We start from the raw sequence: 11,883 nt of genomic DNA, 5'->3' as shown, positions 1-11,883 counted from the left end.
AAAAAGATGCATTAAATAAACTTACTTTCAAGTGATGTTCTACTTTAAATTAGTTTTATTTAAATATAAAGATATAATATATATATCTATATATTTCTATGTAGTTTAACAGTGAAACAATTGTAGATAGTTATGATAAACGATTTACTTTTTTTTGCAGTCACTTATATACATGTTAAAAACATAGAATAATGTAACTATCAGTAATATGTACATTTAAGCAGAACTAATGAATATACATAATAAAAAATGTTTTACATTTAATTATTCTACACGTTTATATAAAGGAATACACATATATAGGTACGTAAAACTAAATGCTCCATCAAAAACTTTATTTTGTATTTATATAAAATGAATAGCAGTACATAGGTAAAAAACAATTCATTACATGAGAACAAACTACAAAAGTGCATTTACAGAAGGAGTAAAAGTTTAGAATAGCTATTAAAATTAGTCTTAAGATAAAATAACGGGTTGTGCAAAACATAAGCTACCTCCGGGGTGGTTAATGATATCAGGAGGTAACAGTTACAGATTTTAAAAGACATAACTAAGAGCCCCAGTCTTTAAGAAGCAAGGAACACAACAATGGTGCACGGTATGGACCAAAATGATTATAATATGTGTGTGCAGGTTCCATTACGTCTGTTTTTATGCACTCACAATTAAAAATATTAAAAGCGAAAGAGACCAATTAATTAGTGGAATACTATATATAGCAGTACTAGCTCCAGACGGCATACACAATCACACAAAGCCTAGTTTTTAGGTATAGAATCTACTAACCAGGCGGGGAGTTGGGGTGCTCACTAGTGGTAACTTCCTTAGGGTAGGGCTAGAATCACGCTAGAGGCCTTGCGGGTTTTTATGGTGGCCAGCAGGAAAAAGGCCAATGCAAAGCACACATTAAGGGTTTCTAGTTCATATAAACAAGGTAACTCTAATGCTGGGAAATGCAAGGAACATTTTTTCAACAGTGGAATGATTTAGTTTTTTCTCTCTGTTGCATAAAAAGGATAGTAGAACAAAATGTGCAAGGTCGATTGATTTGACTTATCATCGCATGGATAAAAGGGTAGGTGGCTTATTGAAAATAGGTTGATTGGGTACCCCAACATTAGCAGGATGTAATTTAAATGAAATCTGGTCAGAATGTATCGGTGTTGTGTGTTCTCTACAAATGTGAGAATGAAGCGAACACCTTGGAGCAACTGAGGTAACCCTTGATAAATCATTCCAGATTTTTTCCCTCTACATCTTTCCCACCTGTCTGCTGCAGCTTTCTTGTTAACGAGATATTTTAATCTTGATTTGGGAAAGCATTCGCATAGGGTTAAGGTATCATATAGGTATGCTAGCCCCAAAGATGTGAGGGTTTGCTGGACGTGAGATATCCAGGGAATTTTATGAACATGATCTGATTTCATGATGTCTTTTTGAATCCTTTGATTCAGGTCTACAGTGCTCCTTTTCCACACTGACAGCCACAAGGATAACGGGAGCAATTTAATGACATCAATGATATAAGGCACGCATGCTTCCTTATGTGCATTGAAATTATTACAAGCTAGCAGGACAGACAATAGTCTTTTCATGAATTTATCTTCTAGGACTTGGAGTACCTCCACATTCGTTGGTCCCCAGATTGCTGCCCCATAAGTGGCAATTGAAATAGATTTTAATCATTTGCTGTGTTGGCTTACCGCCCAATTTTTTGAGAGTCCGAAGATTGCGGCGATACTTTTGCCCATGTGATTTGCTCTATTCTGTACCATCGCCTTCCAGCTTATTTTAAAATCGCAGACAACGCCTAAGTAGTTAAAACATTGAACTTGTTCTATTTTCCCCCCAGCTAGATGGAATCTCATGTTTTTGGCCCCACCCACCGCCATGATAAAAGGTTTCGTTTTGTTTACATGGACTTCCAAATCGGACATAAAGGCCGAGTATTCTACAATGAGATTTTGGAGGGCCAAAGGAGTTCTTGCCTGCACAACTGCATCGTCTGCATAAAGCAGAATTGTGTGGAGAGTCGACTACACTTGAGGGGTATCTTTTGATTTCTTAGTCAGATCCTTGTTTATTTGTTCGTATAGAGGGCAAATAAGAACGGGGCCATGACACACCCCTGCCTACCGCCCTTTCAATTTTAAATGAGCTTGTACATTTGCCTTGCCACCCATAGCGAACCATAGCAGTGGCATCAGTGTGTAGCTCTCTTATAAAATTCATTATCGCCACCTCCACTCCCATTTCCTCCATGATATTCCACAGTTTGCTGTGTACAACACAATCAAAGGCCTTGGACAGGTCCATAAAGGCCATTTAAAATGGGCCTTTTTTTTACCGTAGAGTACTTTCCCGCTATTAGTGTCAGGTTGAGGCACTGATCAATAGTGCCCCTACCCTGTCTAAAACCGTACTGAACTTCGGCGAGAATCTTCTTATCTGACATCCAGGTTTCAAGTTTGTTTAGCAGTAGCCTGCCCATAAAGTTAGCGGTACTATCAAGTAATGAAATAGGGCGATGGTTGGCTGGGTTTGAGGCGTCCCTTTTTGTGTAAACCAGAATTATCAAAGATTGTTTCCAAGAGGGTAGGGGTCCAGACTTGGCTATCGAGTTATGGACAACAGTCAGTAAGGAGTACCAAAATTGATTTTTTGTAAGAAAGATGTCAAGATCGAAAGAGATGGAAGTTTTGTCCTTGATGTAAGGAAGATATCCTGGAAGTACATTATCCATGAATCTTCAACTGTGTACATTCAGAGAGGGCCTGCCCTTATCTGTCAAGAAGGATGAATTAATCCCCTTCCAAAATGCTTTGCTATTGTAGAGAGAAGATGCTTGCTTTAAATTTTCCCACGCCTCGGATTTAAGCTGCCTCAGCATCCTTTACCTCGCTAATTTGTAGAGGTTCCTCAAGGTGCGGACATGATTTTTGTCTCTGGGTAGGGTTTTTAGGGCTTTTCAAAGGTTTGATGAGGCTACTGAGCAGTTCTTATCGAACCAGCGGTGCTGGGGGTATCTTTTGCATGTAACGGGCCAATTAGTTGTGATCTGATATTAGTTAGGATGTTACCAAACGCTTCATTCACCTGAATGTTTTTTGGCTGTGGATCTAGACACAGAAGGATGTCCTCATAGTTTGAAACTATGAGATTATATAGGTCTTATCTGTTTTATCCCATTTGAGAGTGAAGGCATTTTTTCTAGCTAAAATCGGTTTTGGCGTCAGAATGCCATTTCTTTTTCTAGGTTTGTTCCAGGATAAGACACATGAGAGCATGGCCTGATCACTAAATTCTGTGAATTTAACCTTCATCTGGGTAAAACTAGTTTTTAGGATATCAGAGGTGATTATAGAATCGATCGTAGAGCTACATTTTCAAAAGTGGAAAATAGTTATCCAGTGTCAGGGTAGAGTTCATTACAGAGCTCAAGTTGCCATGTCATCAATAAGCTATTTAGAGCATTGCCCTGGGTATTATGGTTAAAGTGGGTGATAGGATCTTCCTTATGATCTACTAACCCACATCGCTTCATTTCTTGGCCATGCTTTTGAGTTAAAATCTCCCACCCAGATAAATTGAAAAGGGTTTGGGTAATGTTCAACGTGGTCCTCTAAAGTGTTGCATAGGTGCTCAACTACCACCTCAGGGTGTATAAAATTGTTGTTAGAATAATTTATTAACATTAAGTCCCAGGTATCGTAGCCTTTGATAACTAGGATATGGAAGTAGGGCGAATTATTTATTAAAAAACTGACTCTATCACTGTGCAACAAATACAATTCTTGACTATCATGACAGCTCTTTCATTTGTGGCCAAATTAATCAAAACAATGTAATTTAAAATGCTGCTATTCAAATGATAAAATACCCATCACTCCATACCTGTGTCTCGCTTTCTGGCTTCCAGCTCTCTCTATACAAATCCTACCACTTTCCCTTCCTTCATACATTTCTTCTTTTGAAGTAAAGTTTCTAACACCTTTTGGGCTCCTGATCTAAGTTTTTGAAGTTCCATAGATAGAGAGTCTTTTATTTGGCTTGAAATGCTTGTTGTAGTGAACTACCCTATTACTTACAGTGTGTCATTGCAAGTGGCACCATTCACTCATTCGAGTGTTCCACCTCTCCGCTGTAAACCAATCCACATGTGGCGGTGACAAGTACGTTCCATGAGGAAATCCTGCAAAAGAAAACCAGTGGGCTGAGTGAGTTATACAGCAGTTTAAGGAAAAATATTTTAGATCATTAGTAATCATATCAAATTTATGAGCCTAAGCTCACACTGCTCAGTCTGACCTCGTCGATAATGCATACAATTTTTGTAAGGTATAAGAGGGTCCAAGCACAAGTCTCCATTTTAAACTACACGTTTAACTTGACATCTTTTTCTAATGGTGAATTTTTGCATGCTTTGCACTTACACAATAGCATACTTAGAAATAGTTCTGCATGTAGGCATATTTCTAAAATGACATATTATCATGTTGCTTCTCCATGGCTAGGTACATTGAATGTGATGTCCTTGCATTTGGTTGCCCAGTTGGAGACAGCTTTGATGCTCAAGACAAACAATCACATCAGCTCTGCACCATTGACCAAATGCTATTAGAACAGCATTTTGTTATATAAACTAACTCAGTGTCACAGTTCACTAGAGGAGCACTTCTTCTGCTGGGATTGTTCTGGAACGCTGTGCACTGTGACCGAGTTGCAGCCCTGTTGAATCCAACCTTCATCCTGCAAAGGACAATAGCCTGCTCTACACCAGATCGGCTTTCTGATATATCATACAGAGGTGGGGGGTTGAGTTGTCCCAATAGATCTGGCAGAGGGTACTCCCACTATGCTCTCACTAGTGTAGGTAGTATTAGATAGGAGTATAAGTACGAATATAAGTATATGGTTAGGGGTTCAGATGGGGCATAGTGAGCTAGGTAGGAATTGGGACGACATATTCTGATGATATATGTGGACTCAGTCCCCATGTTTTAATGGTTATGTTTTCCAGATACACAGTTCTACTTGACTCGTAAGAACGATATGACACTATTGACTTAAAAAACGTACATACTACTTTATGTCTGTTATTGTTGGCAGCAGGATTGATGAGAGTTGCCTCTGCCATTGTTTCTTCTCCAGACCACCCATGTAGTTTGATTTTGTAACAAAGTATGCATCTTCAGAAAACTTGTGCATTCCCTATTGGGTGGTTTATCTTTGTGTTCATTCACTTTCGCAGAGTTGTCACACAGTGAAATGTACTATTGTGCAGGTTGACAAAAACAAATCAAACACATTACGTAATCAGGGCCTTGCAACAATATGGAGGCCACGTCAAGTCAACGCCTCATGATGTCCTCAGTTGAGAGGTGTTGGAAGCATATTTTTGTTCTAGAATCAACGACATTTACAACTGAGCTCACCCTAAAATAATACTTCTTCCACTAGGATATTTTAGACATGGCCTTTTGTTACCAATCCATGCAGGCCCTAGTCATAGCAAGGGGCACACACTGGATCATTGTACAGTAGACACCCTTGCATAGCAAGCAGCATGCTTCCCCGCTTCCCAGATGGAGCAAACACTTTTTAGGTCTCACCTGCGCTCTGCGCAGACTTAGAAGAAATGTTGAAGAAAAGTGTCTGAGATGGTAATGGTCAGTGGGGCAAGGCAGCCGGGGGTGTCCCAGGAGGAGGCGTCATCGTCAGGGAGCTACTGGATGAGGTTGCAGTGAAGATTTCTTCGTTCAGACTTCTTCTCTTTATTCTTTTTATTGGTAGGCAAAGCTCTCCAGTGGGATGAAGCTGGAGGCTGCAGCCAATGGGAGATCCATGTGGCCGGATTCTCCTTCTACAAAGAGCCACTGAAGAGGATTTTCTGATGCGAATAAGAATGTAGCAGGAGCTAGAGAGTAGTCAGACTTACAGACGAGGCACCTTGACGATTCTGTATTTGGAATGGGCTTGATTTCGCCATCCCTTCCAAATATTTATGGTATGTATTACTTTTTGCGACTGAATTGCGGTTGCAAAACAGTAATACTTCATCACCAGTTTACAACTGGTGGTAACCCATTCACAAAGGGGAAGGGGTCACAAAAGGACCCCTTTCTCCTTTCAGAATGTAAATAAAAATTTTAAGAGCAGGCTTTGGTCCCACAGACCCCTGCCTACTCTTAAAAAAGAGAAACTTCAAGGTTTAATTTTTTCTCTTTAAACATATCCTGTTTTCATTCAAGGAAAACGAGCTGCATTTAAAAAAAAAGATTGCTTTATTAACAAGCATTGGAGTTTAGTATATAGAAAGTATTAAAGGGCAGTGAAAGTATTAAAGAGCAGTGGTAGCAAAACGGAAAACAAACCCCAACAACGTCAACAGAAAAGGAAAAAATAAATGATCTACCGTATTTTTTAATATCACACAATGCTTAAAACTAGTAAAATAAAATGCTTTGTGGATTTTTAATATTTTTTTTAAGTTTGAATGTTTGGTATAGTTGTATTAATTACACCAACAGACACAGCTTTAATTGGGCTGGGTCCTGCCGGTGCTCACCATTGTTAGCTCTAGAAAGCTGGTGCTGCATATGCACTGCGATTTACTTCTAGCCACACCTTACATGACTCCGGCATCTCTGCCCATGTCCGCTGGTAAAACGGAAAACAAACCCCGACAACGTGAACAGAAAAGGAAAAAAAATCATCTACAGTATTTTTTAATAACATTAAGACTTAATATTACTAAAATAAAATGCTCCGTGTTTTTTTAATATCATTTTTAAGTTTGACTATTTGATATAGTTGTATTAATGAGCCCAAGAGAACCAGCTTTAATTGGCCCGGGTCCTGTCGGTGCTCACTTTCGTTAGCTCTAAAAAGCTGGTGCCAAAACAAGTGCATATGCACTGCGATTTACTTCCAGCCACACCTTACATGACTCCAGCATCTCTGCCCATGTCCGCTGGCAAAACGGAAAACAAACACCGACAACGCCAACAGAAAAGGAAACTAAATTGCTCTAACGTATTTTTTTATAACACCAGTTTTAATTGGCCCAGGTCCTGCTCACCATCGTTAGCTCTAAAAAATGCATATGCACTGCGATTTATTTCCAGCCACACTTAACATGACTCCAGCAAACATGTCCGCTGGCAAAACGGAAAACAAACCCCGACAACGTCAAAAAGAAACTAAAAATGCTATAAAGTATTTTTTAATAACACCAGTGATGAAGCAGGTAAAACACAATTTTGTATACCTCCTCTATTTTGCATTAATTCTAAGAATCAACTCGTACTAATTAGTTTGAAGTGAGAAACTACTAACCAACCCTTACACCTTGATAAACACAGGATACACGTGGGACTAAAATGCTAATTGCATGGCAGAACAACTAAATTAATTAACTGTGGTACGCAAACTAACTTTAGATTGTGGTGAAATAGAGAATTGCATGATTTATGTTTGCTTTGTGATGGTTTGTGCTTTCAGCAATGCAGAATGGTGAGTATTATTGCTTTAAATGTTGCTACAAGCTAGGAAAATACTAATATACATTGGGATTAAAATGGGATTAAACATTAGAATCTTCATTTCTATATTCTAATTACTGTTATGTCTGTTTTTGCTTAAGTTGACATTCGGGCCTGCTAGGCCGCAGTACTTAAGATGGAGCTCCTGTGAAGCCGTCGTCATGTGAGCGTGATGACTACTGCGCAGAATCGGATGGCTCTGGAGATCTCCAAGTGACCTCAGCCCCTGTACCATCGTGTTCCTTTTCAAGGATAGGAGCATGGAGGGTTGCCAAGTGATGAACGGTGTGAATTACCAAGGGGACAAGGGCTTGTTATTACTTCAGAACTTTTGCCTGTGAACCGGAGGAGAAGAAATACATTTGGGCTTTGCTATGCCAAGTCTTATGGAAAACCAGTGGGTCGTGTGAAACTTTTAAGAAATTGCAAGTTGACCCGGACTGGCCAATCCCAACAGTTTCTATCCTTAAATTGTTGCATGTTGATCTGAAGTAAGAGGGAAAACATGTATAAAAAGACCCTCATCCGCCCAAGGGGGTTGGTTCACTGGGCTGATCTTCCGTGGCGTTGGGTCTACGTTGATCTGATGAAGATTTCCATGGTTTACCTTGGGTTTCTTTGATTTTCGGGAAGTTATTTCATCTGATGGTTTGATCATTGCTGTGGGTTGGACAATTTATCCCGAAGATTGTAGCAGAGACTCTGTGTGATCGGAGGGTCGCCAACTTTTGCTACCTGGTAACTATCAATTGCATTTCTAAATCTATGCTTATGTTCCGAAATTTGATTTTCTTCTTGAAATAAACCAAATTATGGTATAATCTGTAGCGCCTAAATGCTAATGCATGGCAAATGAATATTAGATAAACAAATCTGGATTTATAAGAAATGAGTTTGTGATCCTTTAATGGAGTACTGAAAATTAATCAAATGTTTCCTAGGCTTTAATTGTGTTTTAGCTGGTTCTAAATCACCATCAACCAGTCCAACTAATTGGTCCGTCGACCAAGTGGTGGAGTGCCTTGATGTTAAGGTCAGGATTCCATAGGTGCAGATGTATATAATGTGTATAATGGAAAGAAATTTTTATCCTGATAGGTAAAAAGGTACCCACATGTCCTGCGCTTTTTCTCCTATGTACAGATTTGTGTAAGACGAGTGCGTGTTGGTGTTATGGGCCCCACCAATGAATGAGTGTATGGATGAGTTAGCGTGATGACGAGTCTGTGACATAGGGAGAATATGTAAATTTGCCTTTTCCGCTGGAGCAGTTTTCTTGGTAGCAGAGGATGGTTATTATTGACTAGTTTGGTGATTAGTAATGGTTATTTTTACTAGTTTAGTGTATATAAAACCACTATATTCAAAGATTTATGTCTAACACTTTATGTTGAGTTTGTGTTGCGTTTTATGGTGTCAAATGTTCTAAAGACTTCCGGGAAGTAGGAAGTTGGTTGTCCTGTATGCAGGCAGGGGAAATGTGTGGCAAGTGAAGTCGCACAGCGTATTGTCTGGTTTCAAGGTGGTAACATCGTCGTGTGTAATTGGTAGGGACCTTTCCGTATGAATGTGTGCGAGTGAAATAGCAATAGGTTCTCTTGTGAAACACTGGCCTAAATTCTCAGGAGCATTGTAGTCTCCACATGTGTTTTATCCCTAGAGAAACGGGTTAGCATTTTGCTTGTAAGAAGAGTAAGGTAGAGGGAAGTGCTACTTTATCGGCAAAACAAAACAAAATAATTCTCTGGTAGTGTAGAGGTAAGCGTTGCCTACTGGAAAGACAGAATTCTTGTATAAGTGGACAAAACTATCTTGTTGATTTAGCGAAACAGGCAATGGAGATGTTTTATGTTGTTACTAACAGATTTGATTAAATAAAATGTAAGAAAACGTTTCCCAATAAAATTTTGTAAAGGTGGGGTCAGCAGAAGCAGAAGTAGCGAGAAAGGCTGACGTCAGAAAGACCGCGCTGAGATTGGTCAGCTGTAGGGAGACAAAGCTTTCATTGATTGATGCGATAGTGTGAGTCGCGCTGGGATTGGAGAAATTCAGGAGTGACGTAAACACCCAGGATTGGTGCGTTAGTGTGAGTCACGCTGGGATTGGACAGAATACGGCGAAGCCGTGAAAGAAGTGATTTGCAAAGTCTAGTTGATTAAGAACTTAGAAAAATAAAAATGATGTACTACGATCCACCTGAGAAAGAGAAAAAATCATGGTTTGGGAAAATTAAAAACCTATTTAAGAAGGATAAGCAGATTGTGACTAGGGAAGGACAGATACTTCCTCCACCGAAATCACCTGCATCTTTTATGGTAGCAAAATATGGTTATCATACATGTATCTGGTTGGAGAATTGGGCAAGGTATACCAAAGAGGATGGAGTACTAGCGTTTCCAAAAAATGGCTCGTTTAGTTTGGCTGTATTACGAAATTTAAGAGAAAGAATGATGAGGTTAGAACCGAAACCCAGACCTTCCCAATTCGAGGCTTTAACTGAATGGGAAGAAGAGATGTATGAAAGGGAAAGGCATAATTACATGTTTGGTAGACATTGTGGTCAAGAAAGTCATGATGACAGAAGGAGAAAATGGCGGAATGCGAATATGACTGATGGTATGTTTCCTCTGAGAAATGCTGAAGAGACGGGTGGCAGGAAATGTACAGAAAAGAGAATTAACACAGGGTCAGAAGGTTATAGATATGGAGTGAGTGAATCAGAAGATGAAGTGCTGGAGGACATGTTCTATAAAAATCCACCCCCATATCAACCGAATTCTACGTTACTGATGCCGAGTGCGCTGGTAAAAGAAACTGTAATGAATAAAAAGTTTGAGCAAACGCCACCTAATTTGGGGAAAATTAATCCATTTAAAGATTCTGAAATGCCACAACCCGTTAGAACTGGAAATGAAAATTCAGCCCATTTAGCTAGAACTACACTGGAATTAACTGAGAAAATTAGAGAGTTAACTAAGAATATGGAAGCAGTGACCGTACCTGTAACTATAGGGCCGGTGATGCCTGTCTTTGATAAACAGAAAGATAGTGAGCATTGTTTAACAGTTCCTTATAATGGTAGTAGGCAAAAAGAGACAGAAAGAAGCGGTTCCGGAGGGAATGATTGGAAAAATATGGCAGGAACATCAGGTACTCCTAAAAATGTTACTGTAAATCAAAGTCCAGCGAGTAAGACACTTATGACAACAGAATCAGCAACTGAAACCCCAGAGAGAATAACGGATAAAATAAGAATTGAGACAACCCCTGTAGGACCCACATCTGAAGAATTAAGTGATTGGTTAAGAAGTTTACAGAGAAAAGATACAGAACCACAACCTTTAGATGTCGCAAAATTAAAGGTAACATTAGAAGAATTAATCGTAGGACCCATTCCAACTGAAAAATTAAAAGCATATCAGGATGAGGAGCTAATGTTCCTCTGCAAAAGTATAACTTGGAGGGCGAGGACTTTACATGAAAAATTAGAAGAGACAACAAGTGAAATGGGAATTGATATTGAGAAAATAAGGTCATTACAAAAACCATATAGGGTAGATTTTTCCGAAAAGGATATTGAAAACTTGAATACTTCAGGAAGGTTGACCCAAATTAAAGAACTGATTGCCTTGCTAAGGAAATGGGGAGATGTGGATTGGTGGAGAAGTAGATGGTTCCGAAAAAGAGAGGAAACTACAGATAAGGCTTTCTCAGCATTCCCGGTGAGAGAAAAAAAGCCAGTGGTAACAGAATGGCCCATGAGATAAATCCCAGGAGGAGGTTATGTGCATGTCCCTTGGACAAGACAGGATATTTTGTCGTTTACCAATGATAACCCAAGGTTAAGAGAAAAACCAGCTGAATGGTACTGACAGGTAGAAAAATTTGTCAAACTGTCAAAGGTATTGTGGATAGATCTGAATGGTCTTTTTGATATAATTGTACCTGCAGATTTATGGGCAGAAAGTAAAATTACAATAGATTGGCCAACACAAGAATATCCTAAGGATCCTAAGACAGGAGCCCCTGATCCGGAGGTACTGAAAAAATATGATCAGGTAATTACCTTTTTGAAAAATAAAGTACCTCCAAAAGAAACTGACTGGGTAAAAATTGACAGAACTCACCAAGAGGCTAAAGAATCTGTACATGCATATTATGAGAGGTTATTGTTCGCCTTTAAGCAATATAGTGGAGATGAGAAATTAAGCGAACAGGATCTGAGTCATTTTGTGTACAGATTTGTTTATGGTTTAAAGCCCGAAGTTAGTGAAATGATCAAACAACATACAGTACATTGGCAGAATAAAAAGATAGATGAGGTGTTACGACATGC

This window comes from Triturus cristatus, chromosome 5_1 (genome assembly GCF_964204655.1).
Source record: "Triturus cristatus chromosome 5_1, aTriCri1.1, whole genome shotgun sequence".
NCBI classification, from domain to species: domain Eukaryota; kingdom Metazoa; phylum Chordata; class Amphibia; order Caudata; family Salamandridae; genus Triturus; species Triturus cristatus.
Note: the sequence above shows the minus strand (reverse complement) of the source record.